Genomic DNA, 23,896 nt, shown 5'->3' on the forward strand with positions numbered 1-23,896 from the left:
GTATCGGCGACCGATCTCAAGGGAGACCAGCTGACTACGTAGGACATATACATATATATTATATATGTATGTATATATATCTCATTGATTATGTTTAATTTCTATTTTTAATACTTAATGCTATTACCAAATTGTACTTCTATCAATATTGATATATATGTTATGATTTCCACATATGTGGTTGATCAATGTTTATTATTTCGTTATATATTGTATTGAGAGAGCCGAGATGGCCCAGTGGTTAGAACGCGTACAACTTAACCGATGATTACGGGTTCAAATCCGGGCAAGCACAACTGAATTTTCATGTGCTTTATTTGGGTTAATAATTCATCTCGTGTTCGGCGGTGAAAGAAAACATCGTGAGGAAACCTTAATTTTATGCCACATGGTGCCCTCTCTATTCCCTCCGTACCATAACCCGATGCGAAGGCAAATCTGATACGACCGGAAAGAGCCCAGACCAACGACTTTACGTGATTTCCGGAATTATTCACACCTCAAACTTGCAGACAGAACAGACGGCAGAATTTTTCGACTCAAAAACCCACTTCATTTTTATCAGCTTGATCCGGTGTTTCAACCCAGAACCTCGGCTGTGAATCGGTTGTCTTATATCAATTAGTCAATAGATCAACGAGGCGGACACATATTTCAATATTGTGTGGTAGAAGAAGCCAGCTCAGGATAGCTGAGTCAAAACAAAGCACTGGTTTTAAGTCGGTCCCTTAACTTAAAATGATTATTGTATATCATTTTGTACAAAATCTCAACATCAGAAAAAGTATAGCTCTATAACAGACTTCAGTTATCTGATTACGTGTGGTGACCCGTCTCATAAATTAAGACTAGTTGAAATTAAAACCAAACCTGAATTACCCACTGGAAAGCTAGTCGTAAAGCCAACCTAACGTAAATTCTGCCTGTGTGTATCTTCTGACTGGCAAAATATTATCACGCGGTCGTTAGAATAGGTAGTTAATGAAATTAACCATCCAAGCACGTACAAACCATAGACAGTATTATATAACCTAAAAAAATACTAGTATATTTACTTTAATTAATAAAAGCCAACTAATATATTACAATAATATACTTTGTTCAATGAACAAGTTATCATTCAATGATTTATGCTGCGTCAAAATAATGGTCGTGTAATTTTATTGCAACAATGCGCGAACGCAATGTATACTAATATAAATAAACATTAGTTTTTATATCTTAGATATGAAAGTGACTTAAGCTATATTGAGATATATTATTATATAAATATAATCATTTAATTTATGCGTATAATGTTACTCAATATCAGACTTCAATGGTGTTACTAAGACCGGACCGGAACAGGAATAAAAATCTATTTGCTTTACAATATTAGTGTACATTTGTAGAACATAGATGAAGTTTGTCGTTGTTTGTTGACGATTGATAGACAGAAATCAAACTAATAGTATAAATTGTTATTCCTGTATCCGGTCTCCCATACATAAAATGTTGCAATACTTACAAAGGATATTACGTCATATTCGGAATAGAATTTTTTCCCAAAAGGTTCTTCCACAAACAAGTAATGTCACGACACATTCATACATCGATAAAACGTTCTTGAATGAACTATGTCGGGGTATCTTAAGGCCGGTACGTCGACCTTAGGGTCTCTTATATTAAGTAATGCTCCTTACCTGTATCAATTTTGGTGGCATTGTATACCAATCGCAAATTCAATTGGTCCATTGTAAACGGCTGTTACAGCATACGATGAAGGTTACGGTAGATCTTGTAGTATAATAGATCGTATTGACACGCGAAATAGACCTAAGTACTTTAGTGTAATAACTCATTTTGTATTTCAAATGCGAAAAGTCAAAAGCCGCCTTACGGTGATACGCTATTTTGATTTGTATATCCCATAAATATTATAATTATTTTAGTCAATATCGTATATACATTTTAAAAATTTCACGATCGCGTTTTTTTGCGGTGAGGTTCGAGTTTGTTCTTACAGAACAGCTAAAGGTGGTAAGTCACCTCAGGCTATGCTTTAATTATTTGATAATATTAATATTGCCGCCCTAAGATGAGTCATCCTAAGAATTTACAAAGCCTTTCCAATATATGTTATACTTTACTCAAGCGCGTCTGGGTATGTTCCAACCAATCACCATATCTTCTACCGCCAAACAGCCATACTTCGTATTGTTGTGTTCCGGTTTTAAGGGCGAATGAGTCAGTGTAACTAAGCACAAGGGACACAACGTCTCAGTTCCCAAGGTTGGTGGCGCATTGGCGATGTAAAGATTGGTTGAAATTTCTTACGTCACTAATGTCTATGGGCAGAGGTGACCATTTATCATCAGGTGATCCCCCGTCGGCCAAACAGTTGGCATAAAAAAATAGATCAAAAGTCATTTAATGGTTTATTTTGTAAAGTAAATTACAATCTTAATGGTCATCAATTAAATACTAAGTATAACGTGACTACGGAGAGCCTATATAACCAAATGAAAAGAATATGTGGATTTACAAAAGACCGCGGGCGAAAATTGAGACAAGCACCATTAAGCTTTGATGTGCTTAATTTGTGTTTATAATTAATTCATTACGCGTTCAAACCTGAAAAAAATATCATTACAGAATAAAATTTTACCACTTGTGTTTCCGAGGCTAATAAAGCTAATAAGGGAATAAATTTGTAATTTCTTTCTTCTGGCTTTATGTTATACAATAGTATAACAAAATTAGTTTATGTGGTAAAATTTATGAATGTTGTGTACATTATTAATTGATATACAGTGACATATCAGTGAATGTTCGGAAGTCTATGTTTTTCTTATTTTGTGTGAAATATGTATTTACATAATTATATTATATTTCTGGAGCCGCTCTGGAAGCCCTCACATGAGCAGTTCTTGCCAAAAAAAATTAACAACAATATTCATATTATTATTGATTAGAAATTAAAAATAAACATTATAAAATAATATTTTAAATGTATCCTAAATAATTTATTTCATTACATTATTAAATATTGTAATTGAATTGGTAAGAAATAAAAAGGGGTTTTTTTAATTAATTTATTTTTATTTTATTTATGTATATTATTAATGTACCTAGTTATATAAATAAATAACTAGTTCAGGTATACAATCAGCGTGAATGACAAAATATCCCATAACATAAACATAAATATCCCATTCGCATTTTCTACTATTTAATAAGAGTAAATAATACCTGCGTAGTTTTATAATACTTTTTTCACACGTTCAAGCCCGCATCATGAACTGTTGTAGACACGTCAAATCAAAGGTAATTTATTTAATGTTTTTCTTTTTTTTTATTTTGTTTTGCAATACATTTTTAGCTTTAAAACGATTTAGGTGAATCATTATTGATATAATTTTTATAGCCTTATTTGCGCATTATACACAAAGAAAAAAGATAATTAAAAGTATATGAAAGAAAGACAGACGGAAGGGAAGTTTACAGTATATATTAATATATATATATATATATATATATATATTATTTTTTTTTATTTAAAATAGGCAGACTGGAAAATTGACTACAAATAATCTAAGGGACATTAAAATCTAAATATTTTGTATAATAACATCATTTACTATTTATTTTGTAATTTATTTTAAGTTTAATGTACGATTGTATGTTATATGGCTCCAAACAAAAAAGATTGTCAATGTAGCGTAGGCACTAGTTCTTGCATATAAAAAATTGCATTTAAAAATGGTTTTACTGTAAATTTACGAATACGCGTGACTTCTAAGCCTACTTCTATAATAATATTATAAGTATACTAAAACCTTCTCTGAACCGCGATGCATCTTCATATATAAGTTTTATGTATGTTTACTGCTTTGTTAGTAAAGCGCAAGTCAAAGCTGCAGATCCTGAGGTCCGGTCTCGAAACCTTAAGTCAGGCCGTTAAAAAGTTATTTTATGAAATATTCACAAAGTAACCTAGAGTCAGAAAGATAGAACTGCCTCTCCTGTGACACTCCCATACCTCGGAAAATACGTAAAGCCAGTGGTCCTGCCTCTTGGTCTTATGGGTTATGCGAGTGGAATACTGTATTGTCATATTTTATCCTGGACAGACAACTCGCATCAACTTTTACAGACACAGTGCAGCATTATATTTATTTATGTGTACATTTTAGTCTTTTGCACTATCATATCAAACAATGCTTCAACTTCAGTCAGGAGGTAACTACTAATGCAAGTCTCAAGATTTGTTGTAACAAATCGTGCAAATAGCATACGCCTAAAAACCTAAAAGATATTTATTTACAATTATTAAATCTATGAACTAGATTTTTAGGTAAGTATTTTTTGCATAAGGATTCATTTAGAAAGGATTTTACAAAAAAAACCCTCTGAGTTTTGTAAGCCTTCTTTGGGTGAAAAGGTTTAGAGAATCGTTAATTGGACATCGTTCATTCAGGTAACTCACTCTTTGAAAGTATTTATTATCGAATCCAAATGAAAAAAATGTGTATGCATAAAGTTTATATGATAAAATAACTGACGCCAAAACTAATTAAAAGTAACAATTTACTGACATACCTATATATAGTATAAAAAGAGAATATAATAATTCAAATATCGAATTTCAAAATGCAACTGTCAAAAATGACTTTTACGAAAAGGCTCGCTTTTAAAGTTTCCGTTTTGCATTATACTTTCTGAGATGGCTCATTGATTAGCGTTTATCTTAATCGATTATTGGAGGTTCAAATGCAAGTATCTAAAGTAAGAGGGCAAGTATCTGAATCTTTATGTGTGTTTATAATTCTGCTCGTAGAAACATCGTGAGGAATCTTGGATGTGTTTAATTGCAATGAAACTCTGCCACTGTATCCACTAACCCACTTAGGAGTAGCGTGGTAAAATTAGCTCCTAACCTCCTCAAAGGTGGAGCAGCTATGAGCCCAACAGTCTGTTACTCAACTTTATTTTATTATACTTATTGTTTTTTTGGCATTCCTTACATTGTAATTTATAATTATTATTGATGAAATTAAACGTATATATTATAATTATTTATATATTTGCTCAGATTTTATTTATGTTAACTATCTTAAAAACCATTAACTAAAACACGTTTGCATCTCATGTAAACATCAAAGCGCCAACGATTCCTTATGCGTAACAAAGGTAAATCTCATAAACAAACCGCTTTTGTTTTTATTAATTCCGGTTGTTTAATTGCTTATGGTCCTAAAAGCATCAATTGACTGAATACTAGACCCAACCTAAAAAAATTAAGATTAATTAATTCTAAGAATCACACTAAAGAAGGTGTTACACAATGTTTTTATATAGATTTTCATAAATGGCAACTTTTTTGTATTAAATAGGCTGGATAGCCTACTTGCATTCGTAAAAATAATATAAACATATCGTATCTTTGTATATTATAAACATTGCCTTAGTTAATCTATTCTTAATAATATAATTAGGTCATTCGGTAAACTTAATGTTTCGGTTTTGAAATATTCTAGAACAATCGATGCGTGATTATGACCGAAAAAAAAAAAAAAAGGTAAATATACATTGAATATTCTAATATATTATTAATATGTCTATAATTGAACTTCTCAAAGACTCCGTTCGTCCGAAGAAGAATCCGTTGTCCAGAAGTGAGAAATTTCCACTTTTATTGCAGTAAATGCTGATCAATGTGATATGACATAATTTGACTTTAATGTGCATTGTCATTGGTCGGTGACAGAAATGACGCTATATACGACCAATCAGCGTTAACTATTAAGTGCCTCACTTTGCTAATATTTTCCAAAACTGACGGCTACTCAATTATTCTAGTTATATAACATCTGACTCACCTGAATATACAATGAGGAAACAACAAGAAGATATAAGAATCACGTTTTTTTTATTATATAGGTAGGTGGATGAGCAAATGGGCCACCAGTAGGTAAGTGGTCATCACCGCCCATAGACATTGGCGCGGTAAGAAATGTTAACTATTCCTTACATCATCAATGCACCACGAACCTGGGGAAGGTGTTATGTCCGTTTTGCCTGTTACACTGGCTCAGTCACCCTTCAAACCGGACCATAAAATACTAAGTATTGCTGTGTGGCGGTAGACTATCTAGTGAGTAGTTGGTACCAAAACAGACACCCGTCTTCATTTACAAAACCATGCTACCAAGCAAACTTACTAATGATAAACAGTTTTTTTGTGATTCATAGTAGGGAGATCGGCAAGCATATCCGCTAGTTTATTCATTTTCAATGTAAAATGTACTACATTGTTTTTTGAAAGGCATAAATCATAACATAGTAATCAAAAACATAATCTACTTTATCCGTACTGTCATAGGAGTCATTTCCGAAGGATATAATTATTTTTTAATGGGCAATCTGGTAGCCGGAAGTCTCTCATACATCAGTCTGTGAGAAAGGAGAAAGTAGAAAGAATACATACCCAAAACATCACGATTTAATTAAAGGTTAAGCTACCATTAGCCATTACGATATCCTCATAATCTAGTACCGAGAAGAATCGGCAAGAAACTCGTCACAACGCTTATCAGTTTTATAACTATCCAAGCTTTATAAACTACCGAAGATTTACTGTAATCTTGTTGACGTGCGTTCTGACTCACTTGGCAAGTTCCATTGAAACATGTGTAACTTTATTAAGGATTTGAGTTAAATAATAATTGCTTTTTTTTTTTTTTATTAAACTTGTATACTGATTGTTTTGTTAATCTCGTATTTTAACATTATTATATAAAGTCAGATAAAACCTGTAAGTGTACCTCCAGTGTTATTCTTCAATACGGATGGGTAGATAGACACGTGCCAAATATTCATCCGACACATTCAGTTTAACGGTCACGTAATTATTTGATAAACTATTAATATTCATAAACATGAAATAATGATAATCTAGTAATATTTTGCCCGGTGTTCATACCAACCATTTTCGGTTAAGATTTTTGTGTTCTAAACACTAGGCCACCCAGGTTATGGAACTGACAACGCGTGCGGTTGCGTATGAGAGATTGTTACACTAAACTTAGTTATTTGTACAAAAAGATTTAGGTTTTGATTAAGCAATTTCGTTATTTTCTCCAGGCTTGCATACCGACTATCGATGCTATTAAATCATTATGATAAGTGTCATTTTTTTTTGGATTTTTAACGCAAAGATTTTATTGTTTTTTTTTTAAATGTTTTCACTAGTGAAAATTAACTAATAAGTGCAGTTATACATTAGGCTTTAACTTTTCTTTATCTATATTTTTTAAATTCAAATTAACTCTGTAATATTGTGTATTTATAAATAAAAAACAACTATTCTATTATTTATATCACAAATTGTATTCAGACAATATTTATGATTGGTCTTTGAAAACTTCAATAAATTTATTTACAACGATTATATGGTGTTTGTACAAAGTATTTTACATAAACATACCAAGTATTTTTGATTATATGTAAAGAGTACATTGACAAGAAACAGGGAACATGCATTCAGAAAGTCCCGGCTGTGGTTACTGGTCAATGAACTGTCACGATACAGTATGTTTGTAAGAATAAATAAAAATACTGAAATAATTAAAATTTAAAACAAGAATTACTAAAAAGTTTATATATCGAACGTAATGGAAATTGGTATAATTAGTGTATATAGGTATTCTATTATAACTAACTGAAACACACTTGATAAAAAAAAATGTTAGATACATTTACTTAAAACAATAAACGAATACCAATATTTAAGAACGTATCATCAGAACAATGATAATATTTTTGTAACTGCTATTTGTAATATAATCTAGTATCTTATGGCAAGTAGATTTTATATAAAAAATTATTTAAAATAAAAAATTCGAATATCGAATATTTTTTTATATCATATTAAAATACTATTGAAACCATATTAAGAACGTCATTTGAATTATGAATAATTGATATATAATTCCATTAATAATTTAATCATCAAAATGATCATTAAATGCAAAATAATATAATTCAAAGAATCAAAGGCTGTATAGTGCAAAGTCCACGTGCTGTAATTAATAAAAAATAAAATAATAATTAATATCTCTTTGTAAATTTTCCGTATACAAATACTAAACTTAGTGTTTATACAGTGATCGATAAAAAACGTTTAATTTATCTGTCTAAATATTTTAAATACATACTTACTGACTTCACTGTTTTATAATATATTTAGATAAACAAATATACGCAATGGCACATGACTTTGAGATATTGTTTGTGATAAGAACATCTCGGAAATATTAGCATATCTGTATATGGAATGATAACGACCGTAAGAGGTTTGGAAGTAATACCTAATAAAGATAATGTTGGTATCACTTTCACAGATAACATTTTACAGTGTTCCAAAATATTCCAAATTATTCGAAATTTTGATATGAACATCGTTATATCAAAGAAAGCATGCAATGATTTTATTGAAAAATATTTACTAGGTTGTAAATTTTAATACCTTTGCATAGACTGAGAACAAAAAAAAAATTACAAAAATAAATAAATATAATAAAAATTAAAATTATCTTATTTGCCGCCTCCGAAGCAATTAAATGACATATTTAAGGATGAAATCGACATCTATCAATCGACGGCAACAAATAATTAAATTAATGTTAGCAAAGATTATTTAAAAGATCTTACCTTATCAATCGTTGTGTGGTAGTCACTGTTGATATGTGAATTTCTTAAGGAAAATATATTAACAAAATTAATAACTACGGGTCGCAAAGTTCACACGTAGCTATAGACTATCGAGAAACGTAACTTTTTCTTAAAAATTTTCATCTTCCTCTTTACGAACGGATCCACTGTGACTGTTTTAATTTCAAAAAAAGAATTCGTCAATTACGCATTAAAAACTCTTTATATAAAACACTATAAATCAATTCGACGCTGATTACCAGAAAAGCCATTTGCGTTGTGACCGATTCGAAACTTTCGCGGTTTTATTTTGAAAATAGAATGCCCCGACGTCCACCGTCACGGCGGCGCGGTTAAAGGAAATACGACTGTAGGTATATTATTTATTTCTATTGAAAGATTAGCCTTTTATTGCCGGAATGGTGCGTAAGTCTTGCCCACGCTCTCGGTCCGCGACGCGACTGAATGCGATCCTTTTCGTCGTCAAATATTCTCCTTAATAATTTAAGACCGGTGTACATGATATAGGGCTTTGTATATGGATCTCGGTGTCACTTAACGTGTAGGTATACACGCGTCGAGACACTTACAGAGATGATACAACAATTACTTTATCTATTTACTAAATTAGTTCTAAAACAAATTGACTTTGTTGATTATTTTTATTACCCTTGTCATTTAATTGTTAAAGAATAATGATAAGTTTAAGTTAATCAGCTTTTAAACAATATAAAATCCATTGTATACTTGCCTGAGTAACACAATGCAAATTCGTCTGTAATTCTTCTGATAAAAAAATTACATGCTTGTCCATACGCTCTAGGAAATAATTATTTAATTTACAGTCGAGGTCAAAATTATTAACTATCTTATGCCCGCTGTGAATTCAAAAGAATTTTCGAAGGAGTATCCATGAATCTTTGAAAAGGATAAAAAAAACGTATTTCAACTATAAAAGAAATACGTCAAAGAAAGGTTTTACATGTACATTCATAGCACCAACTTCGGATATTTAGCGGATTCGGTGTAAATTAAATATGAATTAAAACTAATACAGTTTAAAGCATTGAAATCAATCGAGCTCATTTTGTGAAATAAAACACGTCGAAAATAGAACCTATTTTCAATTAATTTAAAATGGCAGCCACTACGCCCCTAAACAGAAGAGTTAAATAAAAGTATTGAATTATCGAATGGTATTGAGTTCAACGACGAGATGCCGGCTCATGTTACGACAACAACAATCACTAACGTTAAAACATTGAAGGATTTCAATCTCATTATAAAATCCGAAAGAATATCGAAAGAAATAGATAAAAAATTAAGGTGAATTAACAGCTCCATACAATATCCCGATATACGATTTATATGTACGTGGCTCAATAATTTTATTGTACACTTAGTACGCCTACATCTTAGTCTTTGTTCTGTACCCATTATAGTAGAAATTTGTTCGGTCAGCATCTCATTCCTAAGATGCTTAGCGAATTTATAAAAATGTGCATTTAAAAATAGATTCTATTTCATGGTCAATAAAAACTAAAATTGCTTTCGTGTCACGTTATTAGTATAAATCGATCGTCTGGACGGAACACTTACATTCTATGTGTTAGATGTAGACATCATTGATCCCAATGTATTAGGATCCCATGCGTGCTAGAGCACGTGTAACGTCAAAGGTTTTAATAATTGAAACAGTTGAACTACTTACTCATATATGCCCTATAAAAAGTATGTAACGTGATAATATTATAACACTCAAAAACCTCAATAATATTATATATACAAAAATCTATTGACGTCATTGATGACGTTTATTTTGTAAAGTCTTACTAAAAAACTGCTTAACCAATATTCATATAAACTTTTACCAGAAGATTCAGCGCGTTTTGGACAAGATTTTTTAAGTAGCTGTGCTTTACTGTTTGACCCATAAATTAAAACTATTGGCGTGACAAACGTTTATTCTATGTTGTAACGTATCGTGATGTATCTTAAGAACATAGATCGGGTGATGAATTAATTTATGTGTCGTTAGTTTAATCATTATCCAACTCAGCGGCTATTTGTTCCATTAAAGATCGTTCCCAATTACACCGGCAGAAGCAAATGTATGTACCTGAAAAAATGGCCAAACGTCCGTTTCAACAAAAACATATTTTTTTATTGAAACGGATACATACATATTTTTTGTTGAGGCGTATACCAAAATCGTGTTGCATAGTGATTGTATGGATTCATCATATTCAACACATTTAAATATACTTAATTGCCTAGTATTATAACACCTCAATCTCAAATAATGACTATAAATTCAAACCCGTCAAGAATCTCTGACTTTCGATGTGCTTGATTAGTTATTATAAATCATCTCGGATAAAAATCTGCGAACTGTGTTTCCAAAAACTCACATGGCATCGTGGTGGAAAGTTCCAAATCTTCCCAAAAGGAGAGAAGACCTTAGGCCAGCAGTGATACATATGTACAGAATTATGAAACTTTTACTTTTGCATATATCTTTGTTTATTAAATACTTAAGGTACATTCTTTTCCCTACCATTTATTATGTAAGACTCTCTACTATTTGTCTGGTCTCATCTTTTTGTACCTTTTTTTATTAATATATTCTTCCTTACTTACAGACAGTATCGGAAAAGGTAATTTCACTCTAGCAAATTTTATACAATGATGTCTATATGACCAATGTCGGCCATTCTCAACGGAGACTAACCAACTGCATAGGAAATATTATAGTACACAAGTGTGTGAATAAACACAGGTGCACATACTATTTACTTCCATAGTTCTATAGGTTGGTAATCCACTCCGAGTGAACTGAAATCAGACGCAAGAATAAGGATTATAGTACTCTTCACAGGAATGGAAATAAAAAATATAAATAACCCAACCTCTTTAGTATGCGTCCTTATTCTGTAAAAAGGGACATACAAACTTAATCAAATAACGGTATTACCCCACAATATCGTGTTTATAAAATATTTGTGTAAATCCCTATTGTGATTGAGACACTCACTATGGCTAGGGTACAGTCCCTAGATTAGTATGAATAAAAAAGTACGTGCAACTTCGAAAAGATGTTCTAAGTATACGTAACGTTCTTTTAAGAGACCTGTTGATCATGCGCATGATCGCTTTCAGGTTTATTGGGAAAATAAAGAAAACAAAGAAGACAAAACAAACAATATCTTCTGCGATGGTTAGTACTTGTTTGGAATTGTCGCGACAATGTAGATATATGAAAAAATATTCAAAATCTTCACTACAAGTATACGACAATTCCTCCGATGATTCGTGGAACTATTTTGCTGGAAAGATCGTTATCCGCGAACAAATGAAACGCGTATTCGCAATTTCAAAATCTGGCCTGAAATTTTAGATTTACCACGATGACATCTGACCTGCAGCCCAGCTACTGGTATATGGCAAGAATGTTGAATTCATAATTTAAAAAAAATCTATGTTATTTGCAATGGCAGACCAGTTAAGGGAATACAAAAATAACATTTGCAATTGTTCGTTATTGTGACTAAACTTATTATATTAATCTTATATTTTATTTATTTTCAATCAAGACCGAGTGGACCCCTGTCGTTTGTTTAAAACTATAACCCCGATATTTGCGAATCTTTTTCGGAATGCATACCTCACGAATTCCGGAGAACACAATACAGAATTAATTTCAGCTAAATCAATTGCATTATGGAATCTTTCAAATAATAAATGGTACGATAAAATTACCATTCATTTATTTAAAAAGCTGCTAAATATATTCTACTGTATTTAGCAAATTTAAATTTTAGTGATAAAACTCGCTCGATATGCACAAAGTTTGAACTGCGCAACACATGTAAACAAAATTGCTAGAAAAGCTTGTTCAGGATAACGACTGTAAAAAAGTTATACGATTTTCAACTGGAACGAACAAAACCAAACAAACGTATTTCTAAACTGTCCGTTTCAATAGAAAAGTGTACGAAACAAAACATGAAAAGGATAAAATGTTTGAAAATTATGTTGAACGTAATACAACTCACCTGTTTCTTCCTATTAAATTTATTATTTTATCTGACTTTTTTATACAATGATTAATTTCATACAATTTTACTGCTGTGTTAGACTGCTGAGAACTGCAGCCAGGATAGCTTCGTGCTACCGTACGCACCAGTGAAGAATGTGGGGCAACGATATCATCTTCACCCCCAGAGGAGAGCTCCACCGAGCCATGAGCGAGGACGGCCACTGCAGTAGTTTAAGTGGATAGGAATCCCACATAACCCGACTCCTCTATCCCAGGAAACCGGGTACCATTCTGAAGGTTTCCATTGCATGAAAAAAGTAGCTAGATCCAAATCTCATTTCGTGACGGTAAAAGTTATTGGTTATCATCATTATTTTATACAAATTATATTGAAAAGAACTATATCGCCATTATTGATAAATAGCTAGGGTGCTATTTAGGAAACAAATTCGAAACTCGGCGTTGCTTTGTGTAGCTATATTTGTGTTATAAAGGTACAAAGTAGCCCGTTAAACGCGCTAGTCTCAGGAACTGCTAGTATTTTTTAATAATAATGTTTACTTTAATCCATTTATTTAAGGAATGGATCAGTAACGATAAATTTCAATAGGTACTCGTAATTTTTATATGAAATAGATGTAGCTATTCCTTATGCAAGTTGGGAATTACCGCAGCGCACTGCAACCATTAGTGAGCTGACTGTACTATTCATTTAATGGATAGTTTATAAATCTTGCAAATCACGAAGTTCTGATTCGGACTATAATAAGTAATTCGGTTTTTCTTTCCAGAAGTGGCTTCTCAGTAGTGGTTCAGGGTTCAGTTTTACCGTAAACCACATTAATCGTAGTTCATACGCCTGAAAACTTCCGATCATTTCGAATTTACCATCTGATTGGATTGAAATGATAAATATTTCTGATCTCACTTACGTAATTGCCGACTTTTATATTTCTACCTTTGTCTTTGAATAGATAAAAAAAAATCTTCGTCCTTAAATAAATAACCTATATAGATAATAAAATAAGTCGTGACTACAAAAATTTTATTATTTCAGTCATTATCTTACGTTACATAAGAAGAAACGATTTTTCCACACAATCATATCATATTTACTAAAATAGAAATAATTACTACAGTACACTTTTGCTCATTTTATACGTGACTAATCTTACACCATCTGTGATGAAAAAACAAAAGTTCATCCGGTTTACTGGAAGTCTTTTTGTTTTTGAACTCGTTAAGTTACGACCTGGACGTTTAATATGCGAGTTTATTTTTAAGTTGTTAATGTTATGTTATATATAATATTATTTCAATCTTGTCTTGAAGATTGTTGAGGATCAATTTAACATTTGAGGCAATTACAGAGACTATATTTGGTCTCCATATCACATCTTTGATACCTTAAATACTCCTCTCCATCAACCACTTAGTAAACTGCAAAACACCTTTGCTGAAGTGACAAGACCATCTTTGTGAATCTTAGTTATAATAGGTAGGATAGCAAGTAGAAACTTAGAGGCAACCCGTGCACTTACTTGGAGCAAAGCTAGTGGCGTTTACATTGCGAAATACGTTACTAATAATGAAAATAATTACAGAAATATATTGAACAGTATACATAAAGAATACCAAAGTATAATTCTATTATTTAGCCTAAAACCTAAGTACATCACTCACATATTAACTTATTTAATTGTACTAGCCGTCGATGCTTAAAAGTACGCTAGTTTGTAGCTATTTATTTAAAAAAAAAAAAATCGGATATAGTTGCAAACAAAGTATGCAAACAATCATGACTTTCCTCTTCCTCTAAGAGGTAGAAGTATATATATAAGGTAAAGAAGGCGAGGAATTGCCATTTATAATAAATTTTATTGCCACAAAATCTTTCCCGGTGTTTGCTCGTATTTTATCTCGCAAGTGTACGTTAATAACCATAAGATTCATACAGAGAGCCCTCTTCACCCCAAATTAGTATACAATGTAATATTTATTAAAAAATATTAGATAAGACCTTTTTACTTTTACTCGCGTGTGATTGGCACGTACGTCAAATTACACGTATATTATAAAAATCCGAACATTATACATGTTTTTCTTATAACAGTAAATTGAAATACAATACAGTTTTATCTCTCTAAATATAAATAAAATTTAAAAGAATCACCGAAGAGAATGATCTTTAAAGTTTGACAACAAAGTTAAAAATATATTAACGTTCAGTAAATCTAGTTTGTAAAAGAAATTTCGACGCATTAATACCTTTTTACTCGAGTGTGAAATATCAGTTTACAAACTTCAGTTTAGTAGCCATTATACCGGAATTCAATAGAGGAAATGACACATAAACTGCGACAAATAGGTTAAAACGTCATCGTTGCTGTAGTAATTTGAAAGCCCTTCAAAAAAGGAAAGCCGTTTCATAGACTCTTGTCTCCTTTACTGAATTTCGGTGACTATGGCTATTCTCAAGAGGCGAGCTCGCTTCTTGTGTGTGAGAGAAATATTACCTTTACCAAATCAAAATATACTTAATCAAGTTGGCTTTTAAAAGCGCTTTTGAACTGTCATTTAACAAACAATATTAAGTGAAGCTACCACCGGTTCGGAATGTAGATTCTATCGAGAAGAACCGGCAAGATACTCAGTAGTTACTCTTTTTCAACATTTAAAAATACAGACATATTAATTAAATACAATTATATGTCTGTAATATATCCTGCCTGGAAGTCAATAAGTATTAACTCCACGCTTTGTTATTTCTTTACTAATGTATTTTTTACAAATGATTTGAATTTATGAAATGACAAAGTTAAAAATGTCTGCCGACCGACGTGCTACCGACATATATACTACAGTCACTACTGTCACGTCGAGACGGCAATCGTGGTAAGGTATACTCTCTAAACGCCTGCCCTCTTAGACCAACAAAATAGCAATCAAATACGACAAGAGAACAGGTACACAGAACAGTATGATGCATATATTTATAGTAATGTGTTTAAGGAAAGTAACATTACCATTTTTTTAACTCTAGCGTGCTATTGAAAACTGATTTTCAGAAAAACTCCAATAAGATTTTTTTATCAATTTTGACGCCTTATGATCAACAGCTGAATATCTACAACTTAAAGGATATAGTAACGTAGCACTAGCAACTATTAAAACTCAATAAAGTTTTCTAAGACACCACTAATATTTAAATTCCATGCTCTCAATTGCAAATTGATAAGATTTTCCGAGACTTTGGTACAATAGTCCAATACTCTAAAAATTCATTACGTCTTACACAATATTTATTCAATTATATAAGAAAAGATTTAACGAAACTTAAATATTTAAGATATATATGAGTGATATAATAGAAAGTGCATCTGTATATGTGTGTGTGTTCATGTACACTACGTACTAAAAATATTGTGCAGTATATTTTTAAATGTTTTACACGTAGTCTCAGAAAACGTTCAAAATTATTCAATTATAAAATTCAAAAGAATCGTTAAAGAGCGTTTGTGTGCTAAAGGATATTACAACACTAATGACTTTTTAGTTGACTGCACACCTTGGGAATGAAATGATCGCCTCCAGGCTGTTTCAAATAACTAAAATATAATAATTATTGTACATGTAACATGGAAAAAAAAAAAATCCCGCTGAGTTTCTTTCGCCGGTTCTTCTCAGGTCCGAGGTGTTAAATTCCGAACCGGTGGTAGATTTTTGACTATCAATAAGCAAGTGTAAACACTTTTATATGAAGATTCTATATTGAATAAAGATTTTTGACTTTGACTTTGAGTCTGATTATTATGTCTGTGTTTATGAACAAAATAAATTCACTTACATTAATTTCTAAATCCTTGAAGCATGTTCTGTATTTGATATAATTTTTATCCTTTTTTCAATATTTCTTTCACTGAACTACACAATAACACACACATTAACACAGAACCTACTGTTACCGTATTTGTGATGCTTAAACATCTTGTTATCTTATCACATCACGTAATCGACATCTTGCTACGGTTAACTACATTTTTGCTCCGGTTATACTTGGCACAGACAAACATTTGAGAATAATAAATGAATTTAATTTTATGTAAAATTAATGAATTAAATTGTATTCGATGAACATACCTTTGGTGATTGGTGAAAGAGTAACCGGATTTTCGGTAAAATCTACATTAGAAACTGGTCGTACCTTTACATTTAATGCAATTCTGTAAAACGATGACGAAAATGCTTTTAATAAATGTTATTTTTATTTTTATTTAAATACATATAAAGCAGAATTAGAAATTATTTTTCAAATTAAATTATAAAATATAGTAATATAAAAATAATATCCTAAATTCAGATAAGTAAAATCAATACGCCATATGTCCAAGTCTCCAAGCTCCAAATCGAAGCATACAATAATAAATTTAAACTACAAATAAAAAAAAAGTGTATCACTTAAGTATATATAACTAATACTTTAAAACTAATCAAATATATTATTTGCAATTAATTTCGAGAACACCTACAAGTAGATACGCCATATTAAGCAGATCAGCATTAGGTCATAATTTATATACGAATAACAAGATAAAATACATATATTGTTCTAGTTTTCGCCTACGGCTTCGCTCGCATTTAGGGCATTAATTGTCAGATGTTAAGCATAAGTACCTTTAGTAGTCCTTCCTTGAACTTCAAGCTTCGTACCAATTTCCATAAAATTCGATTCAGTGGTTTGACCGTGAAAGAGCAACAGACCGACACAGTTACTTTCGCATTTTTAATATTAGTATAGAAAGCTCTAAATGTAATCTAGCAAATACTAAATTACATTTAGAGCTTAGTTTCACCTGGAAAAACTAATTTACATTATAATTTTTGTACATCAAATCAAAATACTCTTTATTGTTTTTTTTGTCATTTGTGGCAAACGAGCAGAAGGCTCACCTGATGGAAAGTAACTACCACTGCCCATGGACATATGCACACGTGAAAAATTCGGTAGAAGATGCAGAGTGATCCAACATCTCTACGCAAAGCCAAAGGATCAAGCAGATCAGAAAGGGCTTGATCGTCGATAATTCGAGCTTATGTATTTGTTTATTGTACAACAATAAACAAATTCTCATTCAAGACAAATATACAAGAGGCGGTCTAATCGCTAAAACAGCTATCTCTTCTCAGCGACCTAAAGGTAGAGGAAAGAAACAGAGGTAAAAGGAGGAAGGGGTTGTACATAGTCCAAATAAACATAATAATAAAAACATTACAATGAAATAATACAATAATTAAAATATATTCATGTACAGTAATTAATATATAGATACACATGCATACACATATGTATGTTTATAATTTGATATAATGTATATATATCTAAAGCTTTTGTGTTCGAAATTAAGATAAGATTAATTTTAAATGTGAATTTCCTATCTTTTAATCTAACAGCCACTCAGTGTATAGGCCCTGTTAAAAATGTTTAGACCATTTATCTTTCGACAGAATTGAAATATCTACCACCTGCTGTGTTGTATTCAGGATAGATTAATATTAAAAAAATACAGTAAGTGAAAGGACAAAAAGGAAATCCTTGGTGAAACCAAATACCTAATAAAAAAATGATATTCAAGATTTTATCCTCCTGAGCGATTTCCGCCACGCTGATATTCTCAAGAGAGAGTAGCCAACTGTGCAGGACATATCACACACAAATCATGTGCAAACATAATCTGATCACGATCAGAAAAATCTCAGGCGCAGGACCAACGGCTTTACGTACTTTCTGAAAAAGTAATTAGGGCACGAATTCCAATAATATTACAATTCTGTATTTTAATTTTATGATTTTGTCGAAAATTTAAAAATTTTGTCGAAAACGAAAAGAAAAGTAGAACTACTAAAGGTTGGTTGAAATATGTGCCAGTGATAACTTACGGAACAGAGACGTGATCGTTACTAAGCGCCTCACAATGGAGAGGGATATATGCTCGGTGTTTCGTTACAAGACCGAATCAAAAATAATGAAATCCACAGAGCCAACCAAAATTACTGATAGCCCGAAGAATAACCGAACTGAAGTGACAATAGGTGGGGGCATAGCTCATAAAACCGACAGCCGTTGGGGCAGAAAAGTGGCGACCACAAAACGAAAAACGCTGCGTAGACTGACGATCTGGTGAGTTTCGCGGAAAGCTACTGGATGCGGGTTGCGCTAGATCTGATGTTGTGGAAATCTTTGGGGGCCTATGTCCAGTAGTTCTAGTAGCTGAAATAATGAAATGATGGGTGAAATAACTCATACACCTGAATTCGAAATCTTTCAAAAATGGCATCGGACCTGTTTTGAACATATATGAATCGTAATCCGGTATCTTTGATGATTAAAGTGACAGATGTGAGAGAAAGATCAGATCTGTGATAAGAATGTCGAGATGGCTACGTGAGGTAATCAAGATGGAATACATAATGGTTTTGAAGTCAACTCTTCAAAGATTGAGTGAGATAGTGTACAGGCACAACGCAAAGGGACAAGAACATATTAGTTCCGAAAGTTAAAGAGCCATTGGTGGAAAATCAAATAATCGGTAACAACTTACTGCGTCCACAACTGCTCATTGAAATTTGCGAAATGTTTTACTACTAATTGTCAAAAATCAAAATATACTAAATTTAAATTGAAATTCAACATTGATAATAAATAAAATAGTCATTGTCTTGAAATAATAAAAGACATTTGTTTATCGTTAACGATGATTGAAAATAAAATCACGAACAAATAATATAATTTGGAACGATAAAAAAGATTTCGATTGTATTATTTCTAAAGGACATTTTTTTTTATTAAAAAGGATCGAAAGCTTACATTTTTTTATTTTACTTGTTGTATGAATGAGCCTTAAGGCAGTCAATACGAGTCTTTAATTTTGACAATTGTTCCATTTTCATTTCTAATTAAAAGTTAGGTTTAAGGACTGTGATAGACTTATTACTTATCCCATCAATGTGTTTGTTTATGGAGTGAATTGTTAAGCAATGTTTTGTCTTCTTCTTTTTGAATGAAAATCAATATAAATAGAAAGAGACACATCAGTGTTTAACAAAACACCTTTACTTATAACATCGGTAAGGTGACGGGAAAGTGGGAGTTCAACTCTGCCAATGGATATTAGCGCCGTATGAAATTTTAACCATTTCTGATATACCAACGTGCCATAAACCTTAGGAACTTAGATACCTGTTTCGTCCATTGTGCAAGTAATTGCGCTGGCTCACTCGCTGGCATAAATCGGAACACAACAATATTAAGTATTGCTACTTGGCGATAAATATACTGTGAGCGAATGGTACCACAATGCTGCACAAAGTCCTGCCATCAAATAAATAAAAGATTATAAGTAAGACTGTACATAATTTTTTTTAATTTATTTTGAAATATAAATATCAACCTAATTTGAATAAAAAAAAGAACAAAATTAAATTATGTTTGGTCCCTTGCCTTAATTAAAAAGACTCTTATGGAAGACTTTTTAACGACGGCTCACGGTAACATCTACTGACAAAGCTAATAAGTATCTTCCTGCTTATAATGTTATCTCATTCTTGGAGACATTTATTTAGTACATAAGCTAGATACAGAGAGTCAGAATTCAGAATGGTCTTATTACATTTGTATAAAAAGATATAATATAATTATTATGCATTTTAAATATGTTGAAATCAAATATTATGGTCGAAAGAAGCTCAAAGTGTCTATTATTAAGATCATATTTAACGTGAAATAATGCTAGCTAAATTCTATACAAAATACAAAAAAAAAATTACTCATATAAATGTATACTACAAACTTACGGTAGTAGTAACGTATTGCTACATCAATTTTTGAAGAATCCATTCCTCCAAAAAGCTTAATGTTTTATCAACGGTCCATTTTTTCTGGTATATAATATGATACTAGGTGAACCTGCACCCGCGCAAAATTTATAAAACTTTATCTATATCGCGTGACGAGGTAACAGACAGAGTTACATTCGTATATATAATATTAGTACAGCTTATGTTTGTTATGAGGCGCAGTCTTACTAAAAACAAAAAATAATATTTAAACCACTGAGCGTAAATATCCTCTTGTCCGAGTTCATGTCACTTTATACGACGGCGGTAAATAGGAGTACATTCGAATATGTTTTAAAACGTTCATATCACAAATGAAAATTCAGAAAAGCGTAAATACAATACGGTTTCGATATTAAAAAATTTCGATTGTACTATTTTATAGTCAAAAATAATCGAGAAATAAAAAGTACTAAAGGGAAATGCCAACGTTTTCCCCGGCTTTTCATAACTGTGAGATTAAAATAATCCCGGCAATGTCTGCAAATATTATAAATATTTATACACATAGTTTATCAATCCACTGTTAACGCTTTACGCATGAACAAATCATATCCAATCTGGAACAATATGACAAAGTAACTTTGTAGTACAGAAAATCTTTTTGAGATACTTTTCCAATAATGCTATGTAGCACTCACTCAGCACAAATTATTCTTACTTTATCGTTGTGTTCCGATTTAGGAGGCGAGTCAGCCAATGTTACAGAGTAACTACAGGCACAAGGATCATAACATCTTCCCAAGTTTGGAGACGCATTGACGATGTGAGAGATTGTTAATATTTGCCTTTGATGATGATGATTACCCAAAACCAGGCCTATTTGCCAGTCTACCTATTTAAAATTAAGAAAATAAGTCTTATAAATTAATATACTTTTTAGAATAACATAAAATTTCCACGTGAATCCCAATCGAAGATCGTTGTCTGGATTTCAGATTTTATTTTATCGTAAGGTTGGCGGACGAGCAAATGGACCAACTGATGGTAAGTGATCACCACCGCCCATAGACAATGGCGGTGTAAGATAATAGTACTCGCTCTATTCCAAATTATCCCTTACAGAAGCGAAAAAGAATGAAGAAGATTTCCCAAAAACCTCACTGTGAAATATATGTTTATTAAAATAAATATATATTTCTTATTATTTTAGTATTATGTGGCAATAATGTCTACTAGTTTGTTCCCCGCGAAACTTCGCGTATATTCAAAAAATTTTTTAGAATTTTCGAAACCTATGACAGGTTTTATTACGATTTAATTTAATTGTAAACTGTAAGTCACTTATCTACACTTGGCGCCAAAATTATAAAACCTTATTTAAATGTTTTTTAATGTCAAATAGTATACATTAGTTCAGTTATAATTGGAGTTTATCGAAAACAATTTACTATAATTTTATTTACGTATTTAATTTTTTTTTTTTCTTATAGGGCCATAGTACTGCTCTTTAACCAGCCAGTAACTCCGCTCCGCTTCCGCTCTCTAAAACTAATTATTTGCTAAATTATAACAATCTAGTAAATTGCAATGAAGAATCCTCTTTAATTTTCTGCACATCTATGGCTGGAGCTCATCAAAATGAGACCATAAATGTTTTTTTTTTATGTGCAGCTATCGTCCCATAATCACTGGGACAAAAATCGGCTTACGCTGTTAATATATGTATATCTGTGTACTGTAATAGTAGTGTACGCGCCACGCTCACAAAATAGAGTAGAAATAGAGAGTGGCAGTGGAGAGGGAGCATGATGGCATAAGACGTTCCGACGTTTGCCGTCACGGCTTATGAGTCAGTCTACCCATCAAGGCGTGCCAATAGATATTTCAATATTTTAAATCGTTTGTAACATTCAAGCGATATATATTTTCAAACATAATAATAGTAAGCGATAATCTGCTTTGTACACATACAGTGAACAGATAACCTTAGAATTGGAATAATGTAGCTCGAATTTCGTCTGTGATTTTAAATACACAAAAGATAGAGAGAAGTTTATAATGAAGCCTCGTCGAATGATCGAACGTTTCTCCAAGAATATTCAATACCCAGTTGAATTGTAAGACTTTTTTATAGTGATTTACTAAATATCATCGCTATCAAAACATTAATATAAATAATATAATAATGGATCAATATCATATTAAAATGAATATAATAATGCATGTATTGTACACATAAATACGTTTAAGTACTACTACGTACTTTTGTATTATAAATTAATTTTTAGATTTACATTTGTATACGTTAATTTTGATAATGTAAATTTTTGATTTACGTAAATATAAATTACAAAGATAAAAAAAATTATACTCTGCTGGAAGATTCCTTGTCTTTATTCAAATTAAAAAAAAAAAACCAAAAAAGCCCCATAAACAGTATGAACGTAAACTATTTTATTGAATGGTTCAACTTTCATAATATTCGCTATGTAGGTATATTAGATAAATGCGTGTGTCAAACGCTTGGTAGGGTGTGTAAAGTTTTTTTTTTTATTTATTGTTATAATAATATCACTCCTCCATAGTAACTTTAAATGGCCCAAGTTTCATATTCAACCATCTTCGGAATTTTTGAAAAAAGAAATACAAAATTTTTGCTTTACGTATTAATATACATATATAAATAGTATTAAGTATAATTACTTATTGTTATATCATATTATAATCAGCAATAGAATTACATGTAGGTATTATGTTGTAAATCATGTACAACGATGCTATTTAGGTTCTACAAACACATTCACAATTATAATATATCTATCATATTTAAAGACAGTTATAGATATACATACTGGATAATGTTACGATAATTATTTATACCTACAATTTTTTTACGTTTATGCTACTGTCCAACTTACTTTTTAACCGACTTCAAAACGAAGGAGCTTATCAAATAATCTGTTTTTTTTTATTAGGCACTAAACCTTAAGTCACATCTCAATTTACCGCCAAAAGCTGTCAAGCTTGCAACAATACGAATTAACACTTTGCTTCGTGACAGATAAAAAATAAATTACATTAAAAAATAGCAAAAAGTTTATAACGGTAGTATTATCAGTAATGGTTTATGGCAAAATCGCGTGTTTAAATCCATCAGGCCACAGATGCTATTCAATATAAGAGATATCTAATAATTTTTTAAATACACTGTACTAATGAACTTGTGCAACGGGATTACTAGAATTATAGGTATTTGTTATGTCAAGGTCATTTCTATAAAACTTAGATTATTGTCATGTAAAGATAGAGACGTTTTAATAATGGCTA

At 31.4% G+C, this 23,896-nt stretch overlaps 1 protein-coding gene across 3 annotated transcripts in view; it reads right to left on the reverse strand.

The window, feature by feature from the left end:
• Positions 1-16,602, reverse strand: part of LOC113401933 (uncharacterized) — a 113,696-nt gene extending 97,094 nt beyond the window's left edge. Inside the window, exons 1-2 of one of the 3 annotated variants that reach the window (XM_026642012.2) lie at positions 8,955-9,237; positions 8,695-8,867 (exon numbers count right to left, since the gene is read on the reverse strand). The gene's annotated coding sequence lies outside the window, so the exon portion shown is untranslated. Of the gene's footprint in view, positions 1-8,694; positions 9,238-16,580 lie in introns of those variants that run through there. The other 2 variants (XM_064218605.1, XM_026642011.2) reach the window with 2 other exon arrangements.
• Positions 16,603-23,896: the final 7,294 nt, after the last annotated feature.

Source organism: Vanessa tameamea, chromosome 23, assembly GCF_037043105.1.
Source record: "Vanessa tameamea isolate UH-Manoa-2023 chromosome 23, ilVanTame1 primary haplotype, whole genome shotgun sequence".
Classification (NCBI taxonomy): domain Eukaryota; kingdom Metazoa; phylum Arthropoda; class Insecta; order Lepidoptera; family Nymphalidae; genus Vanessa; species Vanessa tameamea.